Source organism: Bombina bombina, chromosome 1, assembly GCF_027579735.1.
Source record: "Bombina bombina isolate aBomBom1 chromosome 1, aBomBom1.pri, whole genome shotgun sequence".
Classification (NCBI taxonomy): domain Eukaryota; kingdom Metazoa; phylum Chordata; class Amphibia; order Anura; family Bombinatoridae; genus Bombina; species Bombina bombina.
In genome coordinates this window covers 945455657-945469663 of record NC_069499.1, presented here as the reverse complement: position 1 = coordinate 945469663, position 14007 = coordinate 945455657, and the positions used below count along the sequence as shown (strand labels likewise).

General features: G+C 32.2%; 1 long non-coding RNA gene across 1 annotated transcript; it reads left to right on the top strand.

The window, feature by feature from the left end:
* Nucleotides 1–246: 246 nt before the first annotated feature.
* LOC128640542 (uncharacterized) lies at nucleotides 247–1046 on the top strand. Its single transcript, XR_008399357.1, has 3 exons — nucleotides 247–622; nucleotides 722–837; nucleotides 954–1046. It is a non-coding gene; the product is annotated as an uncharacterized LOC128640542 (long non-coding RNA).
* The last annotated feature ends 12961 nt before the right edge of the window (nucleotides 1047–14007 follow it).

Here is a 14007-nt window from a genome sequence, read left to right as displayed (position 1 = left end):
AGAGCGTGTGTTTAGTGCTGCTGGTAGTGTTGTGACTGATCATCGAAATAGACTATCTAGTGTAAATGTTGACCGTTTAACATTTCTCAAAATGAATCAACACTGGATACCAGAACAACATCAGATGGAGGCTATCAGACAAAACACTACCGGCAGCAGTGATACAGACGATGATGATCCCTCAGAACAAAGACCAATTGTGTTTGCGGTGGATACAAATATGTAAACCTCACCAAAATTTTTTTTTAAAAGGATATAAAATATAAAAATAATTTTTTAAAACTCAAAGTATAAAAGATCATTTTTATTTTTTATGTCCTTTTACTGCTTCCTCGGCTGTCCTACCGCTACCTACTGCTACTGCTGCTGGATTTCGAATCAGATAAACAGTGTCTTGTACTACTAGAATTTAATGTTATATGATATTTAGCATTCATAATCTACAGTTGATGTTGCTAGTGCTGCTGCTATTTCTGCAAATTATAGTATTTCTTTTGTAAAAAAAAGAACATGAAAAATCGACCATCATCACCTTGCGAATATTTAAAAAAAATGGCGCAAAACAAAGGGTTTCTTTAAAGAAGAGGACTTCTCCTGCTGAATGCTCCACAAGCTCTCTAAGGTAGGAATGTGGTTATAAATCTAATTTAACTTTTAAATTATTTTTTGTCTACTGTTTTATTTACTTAAATAACCTGTTTTATTTTTTGATATTATACAGGATCCTTTCAGAATTCTAATGCCGGGCCTGGCCCTTATTTGACTGTGTATTTAATAACTGCTGTTGCTGTTGAGAGTTGGTACAATTTTCTCAAAGGAATTTTCCATCTCTGAAAGGTATATAGTTATTAGTATTGCATACCCCTTTAATTCATTGACTTTCTTTTACTAAGTTTTTTATGTTATTTTTGTGTATTGTTAACTTAATTATTCTGTTTTTCTTTTTTATACAGGATCCATTCAGAATTCTAAAGCCGTCTCTTATTTGACTGTGTATTTAATAACTGCAGTTGCTGCTGTTGCGAGTTGGTACAATTTTCTAAAAGGCATTCTCCATCTCTGAAAGGTATATAGTTATTATTATTGCATACCCCTTTAATACATTGGCTTTCTTTTACATAGGTTTGCATGTGTTATTTTTGTGTACTATTTACTTAATGAATCTGTGTTTTTCTTTATTATACAGGATCCTTTCAGAATACTAAAGCTGGCCCTTATTTGACTGTGTATTTAATAATTGCTGCTTTTGCTGCTGCTGAGAGTTGTTTCATTTTACTAAAAGGCATTTTCCATCTCTGAAAGGTAATAATATAGTTATTACTATTGCATACCCCTTCAATGCATTGGCTTTCTTTTACCTAGGTTTGCATGTTATTTTTGTTTACTCTTTACTTAATGAATCTCTTTAATTTTTTATTTTTTATACAGGATCCTTTCAGAATTCTAAAGCCGACCCTTATTTGACTGTGTATTTAATAATTGCTGCTTTTGCTGCTGCTGAGAGTTTGTACAATTTTATAAAAGGCATTTTCCATCTCTGAAAGGTAATAATTTAGTTATTAGTATTGCACACCCCTTTAATGAATTGTCTTTCTTTTACCTAGGTTTGCATGTGTTATTTTTGTCTACTGTTTACTTAATGAAACTCTGTGTTTTTCTTTATTATACAGGATCCTTTCGGAATACTAAAGCCGGCCCACATTTGACTTTTTTTTTTAATAATAACTGCTGCTGCTGCTGAGTGTTGGTACAATTTTCTCAAAGACATTTTCCATCTCTGAAAGGTAATAATATAGTTATTAGTATTGCACACCCTTTTAATGCATTGGCTTTCTTTTACCTAGGTTTGCATGTGTTTTTTTTTTTGTGTACTGTTTACTTAATGACACTCTGTGTTTTTCTTTATTATACAGGATCCTTTCAGAAATCTAAAGCCGACCCTTATTTGACTGTGTATTTAATAATTGCTGCTTTTCCTGCTGCTGAGAGTTGGTACAATTTTATAAAAGGCATTTTCCATCTCTGAAAGGTAATAATTTAGTTATTAGTATTGCACACCCCTTTAATGAATTGTCTTTCTTATACCTAGGTTTGCATGTGTTATTTTTGTGTACTGTTTACTTAATGAAACTCTGTGTTTTTCTTTATTATACAGGATCCTTTCAGAATTCTAAAGCCGACCCTTATTTGACTGTGTATTTAATAATTGCTGCTTTTCCTGTTGCTGAGAGTAGGTACAATTTTATAAAAGGCATTTTCCATCTCTGAAAGGTAATAATTTAGTTATTAGTATTGCACACCCCTTTAATGAATTGTCTTTCTTATACCTAGGTTTGCATGTGTTATTTTTGTGTACTGTTTACTTAATGAAACTCTGTGTTTTTCTTTATTATACAGGATCCTTTCAGAATTCTAAAGCCGACCCTTATTTGACTGTGTATTTAATAATTGCTGCTTTTCCTGCTGCTGAGAGTTGGTACAATTTTATAAAAGGCATTTTCCATCTCTGAAAGGTAATAATTTAGTTATTAGTATTGCACACCCCTTTAATGAATTGTCTTTCTTATACCTAGGTTTGCATGTGTTATTTTTGTGTACTGTTTACTTAATGAAACTCTGTGTTTTTCTTTATTATACAGGATCCTTTCAGAATTCTAAAGCCGACCCTTATTTGACTGTGTATTTAATAATTGCTGCTTTTGCTGCTGCTGAGAGTTGGTACAATTTTATAAAAGGCATTTTCCATCTCTGAAAGGTAATAATTTAGTTATTAGTATTGCACACCCCTTTAATGAATTGTCTTTCTTATACCTAGGTTTGCATGTGTTATTTTTGTGTACTGTTTACTTAATGAAACTCTGTGTTTTTCTTTATTATACAGGATCCTTTCAGAATTCTAAAGCCGACCCTTATTTGACTGTGTATTTAATAATTGCTGCTTTTCCTGCTGCTGAGAGTTGGTACAATTTTATAAAAGGCATTTTCCATCTCTGAAAGGTAATAATTTAGTTATTAGTATTGCACACCCTTTAATGAATTGTCTTTCTTATACCTAGGTTTGCATGTGTTATTTTTGTGTACTGTTTACTTAATGAAACTCTGTGTTTTTCTTTATTATACAGGATCCTTTCAGAATTCTAAAGCCGACCCTTATTTGACTGTGTATTTAATAATTGCTGCTTTTCCTGTTGCTGAGAGTTGGTACAATTTTATAAAAGGCATTTTCCATCACTGAAAGGTAATAATTTAGTTATTAGTATTGCACACCCCTTTAATGAATTGTCTTTCTTATACCTAGGTTTGCATGTGTTATTTTTGTGTACTGTTTACTTAATGAAACTCTGTGTTTTTCTTTATTATACAGGATCCTTTCAGAATTCTAAAGCCGACCCTTATTTGACTGTGTATTTAATAATTGCTGCTTTTCCTGCTGCTGAGAGTTGGTACAATTTTATAAAAGGCATTTTCCATCTCTGAAAGGTAATAATTTAGTTATTAGTATTGCACACCCCTTTAATGAATTGTCTTTCTTATACCTAGGTTTGCATGTGTTATTTTTGTGTACTGTTTACTTAATGAAACTCTGTGTTTTTCTTTATTATACAGGATCCTTTCAGAATTCTAAAGCCGACCCTTATTTGACTGTGTATTTAATAATTGCTGCTTTTCCTGTTGCTGAGAGTTGGTACAATTTTATAAAAGGCATTTTCCATCACTGAAAGGTAATAATTTAGTTATTAGTATTGCACACCCCTTTAATGAATTGTCTTTCTTATACCTAGGTTTGCATGTGTTATTTTTGTGTACTGTTTACTTAATGAAACTCTGTGTTTTTCTTTATTATACAGGATCCTTTCAGAATTCTAAAGCCGACCCTTATTTGACTGTGTATTTAATAATTGCTGCTTTTCCTGCTGCTGAGAGTTGGTACAATTTTATAAAAGGCATTTTCCATCTCTGAAAGGTAATAATTTAGTTATTAGTATTGCACACCCCTTTAATGAATTGTCTTTCTTATACCTAGGTTTGCATGTGTTATTTTTGTGTACTGTTTACTTAATGAAACTCTGTGTTTTTCTTTATTATACAGGATCCTTTCAGAATTCTAAAGCCGACCCTTATTTGACTGTGTATTTAATAATTGCTGCTTTTCCTGTTGCTGAGAGTTGGTTCAATTTTATAAAAGGCATTTTCCATCTCTGAAAGGTAATAATTTAGTTATTAGTATTGCACACCCCTTTAATGAATTGTCTTTCTTATACCTAGGTTTGCATGTGTTATTTTTGTGTACTGTTTACTTAATGAAACTCTGTGTTTTTCTTTATTATACAGGATCCTTTCAGAATTCTAAAGCCGACCCTTATTTGACTGTGTATTTAATAATTGCTGCTTTTCCTGCTGCTGAGAGTTGGTACAATTTTATAAAAGGCATTTTCCATCTCTGAAAGGTAATAATTTAGTTATTAGTATTGCACACCCCTTTAATGAATTGTCTTTCTTATACCTAGGTTTGCATGTGTTATTTTTGTGTACTGTTTACTTAATGAAACTCTGTGTTTTTCTTTATTATACAGGATCCTTTCAGAATTCTAAATCCGGCCCTTATTTGACTGTGTATTTAATAATTGCTGCTTTTGCTGCTGCTGAGAGTTGGTACAATTTTATAAAAGGCATTTTCCATCACTGAAAGGTAATAATATAGTTATTAGTATTGTACACCCCTTAAATGCAGTTGCTTTGTTTTAGATAGGTTTGCATGTGTTATTTGTACTGTTTACTTAATGAATCTCTGTTTTTCTTTATTATACAGGTTCCTTTCTGATTTATAAGTCTGTGCTTTGTTTGTCTGTGTATTTAAAAAATTGAGGAGCACTGACTACAAGTGCTTCGTTTCTGTACTGCTGGAGTTTTCGTTTCTGTACTGCTGGAGTTGTGCTGAGAACAGGATCCTTTCTGATTTCTAAGTCTGGCCTTGAAAACAAATCAGTTTCTGTATTTTTCGAAAAATGCTGCTTACTGCTGCTGCTGACAATATTCTTCCATCTCTATATAAAAATAATTATTCATGCCAATTATTGGTGTTGTGGGGAGGATTGTGGAGAATTTTTTCAAGTGTTTATTGATTATTAAAAATAAAATAATATATAAATACTAAGACCAGTTGTATATCTTTATTTTCTCTATTATTTCAGTTATGATAACTATGAGGGTCATATAAATAAATCAAATAGCTAACACAAATAAAAACACTTATTTTATTCGAAAAAATAAGACAATAAAGAATAAACTTTTTGATGAAACAACTTTATTGTTGAAAAAAAAATTAAGATGTATATTATTATTGCTATTAAAGTATTGTTCAAAATTTATAATTCACAACTTGAAATTTGATAGTGTTAAAGGGACACTGAACACAAATTTTTTCTTTCGTGATTCAATTTCTGATTTGTCTTTGTTCTCTTGCTATCTTTTTTTGGAAAATAAAGTATCTAAACTTTTTTTTTGGTTCATACCTGTGGACAGCACTTTTCAATTGGTGGATGAATTTATCCACCAATCGGCAAGAACAACCCAGGTTGTTCACCAAAAATTAGCCGGCATCTAAACTTACATTGTTGTAATTTAAAATAAACATACCAAGAAAATGAAGAACATTTGATAATAGAAGTAAATTAGAAAGTAGCTTAAAATTGTATGCTCTATCTGAATCACAAAAGAAAAAAATTTGGTTCAGTGTCCCTTTAAGGTCATTGTATTTATTCATGGGCAACAGTGTTCTTCTAACACCAACATGCAATGTGCATTGGCGTATTTAGATTTTGTGCAGCCCTAGGCACTCAAAATTCTGCTGAGCCCCCCCCCCCCCAGGGTCTTAGGCATTTTTTGGAATTTTTTTTTTTATTTGGAATAGTATTTCTAAAGTAAACGTCCACCAGAGCTTGCAAAACACTTGCACAGAGAGTGACCTACATAATCACAGACACATACAAAGTTATGCACATAGACACTGTCACATGCGCACGTGCACACACACACACATATATATAAATATATACACTCACACATACAAATACACAACTATTACTACAATATATGTAGAAAAACTCAGATTCAATACTTTGCAAGCACAATGCTGAGTGTTGGAAATGCAAGAAAACTAAATGTAATAGCTATTGGAATAAAAGAAAGGTTCAGAGTTACCTCTCTTATTATACTCCCTTGATTTTAAGTTTCGTAAACTAAGTCTCTCATTAGATACATGTATAATACTTCTAAAATAACTCTATGAAATATAGCCACAAAAATCTACTGCACCGCTCACATATATGCTGCCCTAGGCAAGGGCCTTGTTTGCCAAGGCCAAAATATACACCCCTGCCTCCATAGTAACCTACCTAATCAACTACAGTAATTTAATAGAGGGGGGTTATGAATGAAATAAGACTGTTTCGCCCTATCTTGGGGCTCGTCAGTATGGCGTAGGTTAATTATTTCACTCAATGTGTAATTTGAGTGATTAACATCACCAGCCATAGACAGCCTGTTTGGCCCATATGAGCCTCCTCCAATTAAATATTACTAAGTATCAATGTTTAAAATGTAAAAAAAAAATATTGATGATAAATACATGTGAAATATAAAAAGGACATTACAAAAGAAAGGTTTCATGTCCCTTTAAATGGTTGGTTATAGAGGAAGGTTAGTATAGTAACCGATTAAAAAATACCACCTATGGTAGATTATTTCACATGTGATCCTCTATCAATGATCATCATATCATAAGATTCTGAAGTTTTAAGGAATAAATGAGGAATTGAGTATTTTAATTTTAAATATAGATATAAAATCTCAAAAAGATGAAACGCTTGAGTTGAGTTGAACATCAACCATACAAAAAATAAAATTTTGGAAAATGAATGAGGCACAAAGATGGCGAAACGGGCTGCCTATGGTTGATGTATTTTTATATCTCAACACATTTCACCTTTTTGAATATTATAATAGACTAAAAAACATTACTTTCGGATCGTTTTTTTTTTTTCTTTTTCAAAGTTAGAAAATGTATTTTTTTTGTGGTCACTAATTTCTATACAAGGTATAGATTTTCTTAATCTTACAATAAAATTTAGTTTGACACAAGAGCTGTGGGTGAGACAGAGACTAAAGTCAAGCGTGACTGATTTGATTATCTTCAATGAACAAAAATTTGTCAATAAAATTATCAATAGTTGTTTTGTTTTACTTTAGAGATAATATGTCTAAATATTTCTTGTCTACAAGAAAAAAAAGGAACCAACTTGTAACTGCTTCATCTCTGTGCTGTGTGACTGTCTGAGAATGAACAATTTTGAACATTTATTAAATAATTCACTCAGTAAATGTGCATTTGTGCACTGCAGTGTTTATCCACTGGTTTTGTGTAATATTTCTTTTTTTTATTAGCTCATCTTTTTATATATTCTGTTAATCTTAAAGATGATCAATAACTAAGTCAATTAGCAAGACTCAGGCTGAGTATTTGTGATGTGCACTGCACATTTAGATATAAATACTTTTACTTTTAAAGTTTATTAAAATACTGTATTATATCGCAATCTTCAATGTTAAAATTGAACTTGCACAATCCTTAAAACAATTAATTAAATTATTATTAGCTGTTTTTAAATAGCATGCGATGTCCCTTTAAGAGGTCCGCTATTACAGACCATAATCAATTGCAAAGTATTCTTCTCAGATTCCTAAAAAGGATAACTGGAAGGAAGCAAATTTACAGGGGAATTAAAAATCCATTCCATTCTCGGCATGTTTCAAAAGTAAACTACCATGGTGGCATGGATGGCACAATACCATGTGCCTTTTAAGAGAGAGGCTTTTAAAAAGGTGTGTCAAGCATTAAAAAGATAATGTCAAAATTAAACTTCAAATTGTTGATTAGATAAAGATTTGAAAATGTTTCAACATTAATTTCTTTTTAAATATACAATTGTACACCTTTTGTTTTAAATTATTGGGGGTGAAATGTTTGGCCTAAATCATGCTATCCTTGGTGTTAGAAAAACTTCCAAGTTAGCAAGGTGATCATGTGATTCATTTTAAATTAATAATGTACCTAGTACTTACCGTACCAAACCACAAAAAAAAGATATAAAAGCCTTCAATTTCATATGCATAATGAGTGACGCCCAACTACAGAGCGCAGCAATTTTCAATAAGTTTCCGATTAAATTCTATTTAGGAAATGTACAACAAATATCGCTTGATAATCTATGTTGAAAACAAGATACCTAGGTAGAGGCAAGGCATTCTGGGCCCCTAAATGGCAGGAAATAGTGCAGACTGCAGACATCCAGTGCTGTTTCAATTCATTCTTGCAAGACTGCTGCCATTTAGTGATCAAGAGACGTGCACACTCCTGAGCTTTTATTCCTACTTAATTTCAACAAAGATACCCAGAGAAAACAATGTCAGTACAGTAGAAGTAACTAGAGAACTTAAAACTTTTGCTCTGTCTGAACAGTGACAAATTTAGGGTTAAATAATAAATATACCATTCCCTGCAAAGAAATTGTCAAGGCAAACTGCTTTAACTAACACATAAAAGGGATTGGTTTTGATTTATTTGTTTTTGTTTAGTTTTTTTGTGTATGTGTGTGTATGAGTGTGTGCGTGTAAAGTAGAGAAAAGACAACAGAGTTTAGAATAAGAGATATAATTAAACACATAAAAATTCATGAGGACAATGTGAGACGCCCTTTAATGAGTGCAGCAATTTAAAATAGGTTTCCCATTTAATGTACTTTTATTTAGGAAATGTACATAAAATATCTCTTGATAATCTTTTTCTGAAAAGTAAAACTAGATACCTAGGTAGCAGGGACGTGCAGTCAGGGGCACTGGCCATATGCGGTCAAAACTGAATGAATACAAACAATTAATATTTCTAAATAACAAATATATATATTTTATTCACTTGTTAAGTTATGGAGAGAGGCAGTGAGTGAGCACTACAGGTCTGCTTAGATCCATTGCTCACCATGACTAGTATTTCCTATGAGCCGCGAGCACCAGCGTCCAGCACCACCCACAGAGTTGTTGCAGCTCAGAGCAGACAAGAATAAACCCAATCTGAGGCAGCTCCCATAGTGTGTATAAAATATGTGTCAGAGTGTGTTGGTAGTGTACGTGTGTGTGTATATATATATATATATATATATATATATATATATATATATATATATATATATATATATATATATATTGAAAGTAATGCATTCATTTTGCAAAATGCAAGTCACATAAAATTAATATGATAAGTGATAGAATAAATTAAAAGTAGCGCTACAATAGCTTTAAGTATTAAAAACTATGGGTAAAAGTAATAACAAAATTTGATGATAATAAGTAATAATTATAAAATTCTTACACAATCAATATAAAGTAATGTGTGATGATAATATACAAATAAACCACAATAGGAGAATTAGCTAGAAAAACATAGATTGATTTAATATAAAAAGATGATAAACGAATAACACTTGATAAAAGGAAGCAGAAAAAAATTTAAGCATATAAAAAATATTTTTGGTAGATTTAGCTTTTTTAATAATGCATGGACAAACAAAATAAAATAAGACAATCAAATGAAAGAATGTCTACATCAAACCAACTTAATGAATTTGGTTGCAAAATTCATATATAAAAGAGAGAGAGCCCAGAATTTAAAAAGTCTTGATCGACATAAAATGATTCCTTTCTTAAAATAATTAATCCAATGGATCATTATAGAGAATTACCTTTTTTTAAAAAAAAAAAAGCATGTCAAATAGGTAGGCGTTTTGGTATCTTTAGCTGTACCTATAGTTAAAGCTAATAGTCTTTTAGCGTCCCAAAAATGTAGTTTCAATTTATCACTTAAAAGTTGTTTTGTATCTTAGCTGTACCTATAGTTAAAGGTAATAGTCTTTTTGCGGTCACAATTTGTAGTTTCAATTTATTTCTTAAAAGTTATGATTAGTAGTTCAGTAAAAATAGTAGTGGACAGCCACTATTAAAACTTTCAGAGTCCCGCTGTGAAATGTTAGGAGCACAGTTTAGTACACACAGATCTTACTTGTCAGATTCATACATTAGGTGGATATATACCTGGCCTGCTGTGCAGGTAATCTCACCCTTCAGCGTCCACAATCTGAGATCTGGCAGGCTTCTGATGTCGGTGCTCGGTAATGATTGTAGATGATTGTTGGACCCAGTTTTTTTCAGACTTGCGCAAGTCACCATGGTAAACCGGTGTTTCTTTATACCTTAGGTGGATATATACGTGGCCTGCTGTGCAGGTAATCTCACCCTTTAGAGTCCACAATATGATATCTTGCAGGCTTATGATGTCGGTGCTCGGTAATGATTGTAGATGATTGTTTGTCCCAGTTCTTTTCAGACTTGCGCAAGTCACCATGGTAAACCAGTGTTTCTTTTCTCAGTGATTTTCCTGCTCTTATTACTTAAATGTGCGCAGGAAGCAGTAGACAGCTTGCAAACTTCCCGGTTTGGTTCGGGATCTTTATTTGATATAAGGAAACAAATCCTGGGTACAGCTTTTCAAAATACACAGCTTTCTAAGCGTTTCACCCGATTTCAGGTCTTTTTAAAAAAAAAAATGTTATAAGTAAATTTTCTATACTGATCCATTGGATTATTTTTTTTCAGAAAGGATTCATTTTATGTCAATTAAGAATATTTATATTATGTGCTCTCTCTCTTTTATATATGAATTGTTCAGTTCAACAAAATTCATTAAGATGGTTTGATGTATTGTATTCATTGTTTATTTTGATTGTCCATGCATTATTGAAAAAGCAAAATCTACAGAAAATGTTTTCTATATGCTTAAATTGCTTGCTGCTTCCTGTTATCAAGTGTTATTCGTTTATCATCTTATTATATTAAATCAATCTATGTTTTTGTTGCTATTTCTTCTATTGTGGTTTATTTGTATATTATCATCACACATTACTTTATATTGAGTGTGTAAGAATTTTATACTTATCACTTCTTAACATCAAATCTTGTAATTACTTTTAACCATAGTTTTTAATACTTAAAGCTATTGTAGTGCCACTTTTAATTTATTCTATCACTTATCACATTTTTTATAAGCAGGAGGAGGTTATCATAAAAGAGGCCTAAGTATTTGAAGTCCAGCGCTGAAAACTTAACACACATAGAATTAATATCAAACAGCTGAAGCTGACAATTATCCATGTAACAACAACCAGTTTCATCATTGATAACATAACAGTGCAAGGAGTTGTATTGTAACTTTATAACATATCCATGAAAGCAGAAATGTATACACCATTACAAGCACAAAACCATTACTTTAATATTTCATAACAGCTTATTATTTACTGCATGCATAACCATTATTCTTGGTTTTTCAAAAGATACTTCAGAACAACAATATGAAAAGAAAGTTCATATCAATAATTGTGCCTTATACATAACATTTGAAGCCATATTAATGAAGAGTCCATGTCCATATAATGCTAACTGTCTATCACAGCAAATACCCTGGGGGGACCGTTAAGCTCCGACTCCGAGTCCGTCTAGCAAATCGAATCACTCGATTGGTATTGTGAGATAACTATTGGAATTTGTAAATTTCTCCTATATATGTGGTTAAAAAGGAATGAAGGGGCGCCCTAGACGAGAGTCAAAAAGCTCACAACAAATACCGAGGGGGACCGGTGAGCTCCGAGTCGCTCCAGTATATCGAATCACACGATTGGTATTGTGACGTGAGATGGAATTTGCAAATTTCTCCTATATCTGTGGTTAAAACAGAATGAAGGGGCGCCCTAGATGAGAGTCAAACAACTCACAGCAAATGCTGAGGTGGACTGGTATGCTCCGAGTTGCTCCAGCATATCGAATCACGCGATTGGTATTGTGACGTGAGATAACTTATGGAATTTACAAATTACTCCTATATCTGTGGTTTGCTTAGGAGCATAATTTTTTGACAAAGTTATGGCTTTAATGTTATTTATAAGGTATCATTATTGATATGAACTATCTTTCCATATTGTTGTGCTGAAGTATATTTGAAAAAAAAAAAACAGAATAATGGTTAATGCATGCAGTAAATAATAAGCTGTTATGAAATATTAAAGTAATGGTTTTTTGCTTGTAATGGTGTTTAAATTTCTGATTTCAATGATATTTTATAAACATACAACTCTGTACACTCTTAAGGAATGATGAAACTACATGTTACTTGTTATATGAATAACATCACTTGTCCACTTAAGCTATTTGCTATTAACTCTATATTACAATTATAGTGTATATTAGTGTATGAGTGTGTATGTTTGGACATATCATAAATGTTGATGATGAGATAGTTACAAAATAAAAGTTTCATTGTATACAGGCCTGTGAAAATAGTTTACTTACAATGCAAACAAAAAATTAAAACAATATCTAGGATAAAAATGAATGTCATCCAGCCTTGTACACATATTAACTGCCAGGCTGTATACCAGCACAGCCCATACTCTAGCTGTAAGTGCTCATACGCCTCAAACCCATATCACTTGCCTCTGTGTACCATTTGTGTTGATAAGTATAAATATTGGAACTACATTTGCATATATTTAACAACTATTTAATTATTTTCTTACCTGTATGCGATTGCGTGTGTTGTAAAGAATGCTAATTGTCATGTAATTTAATCGTAACTTTAAAGGGACAGTAAAATACAAAAGAAAATTTACATGATTGAAATAGGGCATGTAAATTTTAAAGAACTTACAAATTTAGTTTTTTAAAAATTTTTGATTTGTTCTCTTGGTATACTTGAAAGCTAAACCTAGGAGGTTCATAATCATATACAGCACTTACTAATTTCTTAGACCTTGAAGACAGCCTCGAATCTGAATGCATTTTGACCGTTTTTCAACACTAGAGGGCATTAGTTCATGTATTTCGTAAAGATAACATTGAGCTCACGCATGTGAATTTACCTAGGAGTGAGCACTGAATGGCTAAAATGTTAGTCGATCAAAGTGACTGAAATAACAGTGAAGTTTGCATAGGCTTACATACAAGGTAATTACAGAGCTAATACGTCTATTATTATTATAGCTGTTTTGGTTTATACAAAACTGACGAATGGGTAATAAAGCAAAGGGATTATCTATCTTTTTAAACAACAAAAAATCTGGTGTTGACTGTCCCTTTAAGCTAACTCTATTGGGTTTATATTTATGTGTCTTGTGCGTTTTATAGCCGTTGGCAGTGCCCTACAACAACCACCAGGCTCTGACCTCAGTCACCGTCTACTGCACGTCACTGCTAGGTAGAGGCAAGGCATTCTGGAACCCTAAATGGCAGGAGATAATGAAGACATCTAGTGCTCTTTCAAATCATTCATGCAAAACTGCTGCCATTTGTGTTGATCAAGAGACGTGCACACTCCTGAAATTTGGTACCTGCTTATTTTCTTAAAAAATACCCAGAGAAGACAATACATGTTGTCACTTGTCAGTACAGTTGAAGTGAATTGGGAACTTAACCATATGCTCTTTCACAGGCTAATTTCTTAGACCTTGAGAGCCGCCTCTATTCTGAATGCATTTTTATATTTTTTCACCAATATAGGGTGTTAGTTCATGTGTGTCAAATAGATAACACTGTGCTCAGACACTTTAAGGTAGCTATGAGCCAGCACTGATTGGATGAAATGCAAGTCTATCAAAATAACTGAGATAAGGGGGCAGTCTGCAGAGCCTTAAATTAAAGGAAATCACAGAGGTTAAAAGTGTATTAATATAACAGCAATGGTTATGCAAAACTAGGGAATGTGTAATAATAAAGGGATTATCTATCTTTTTATACAACAAACATTCTGGTTTTGAATGTGCCTTTAACAAAAAAAAAGGATTTGATTTTTTATTATATTTTTGTTGAATGTTTTTTTTCATTAGAAAGAGTAGAGGAGAATAGAGA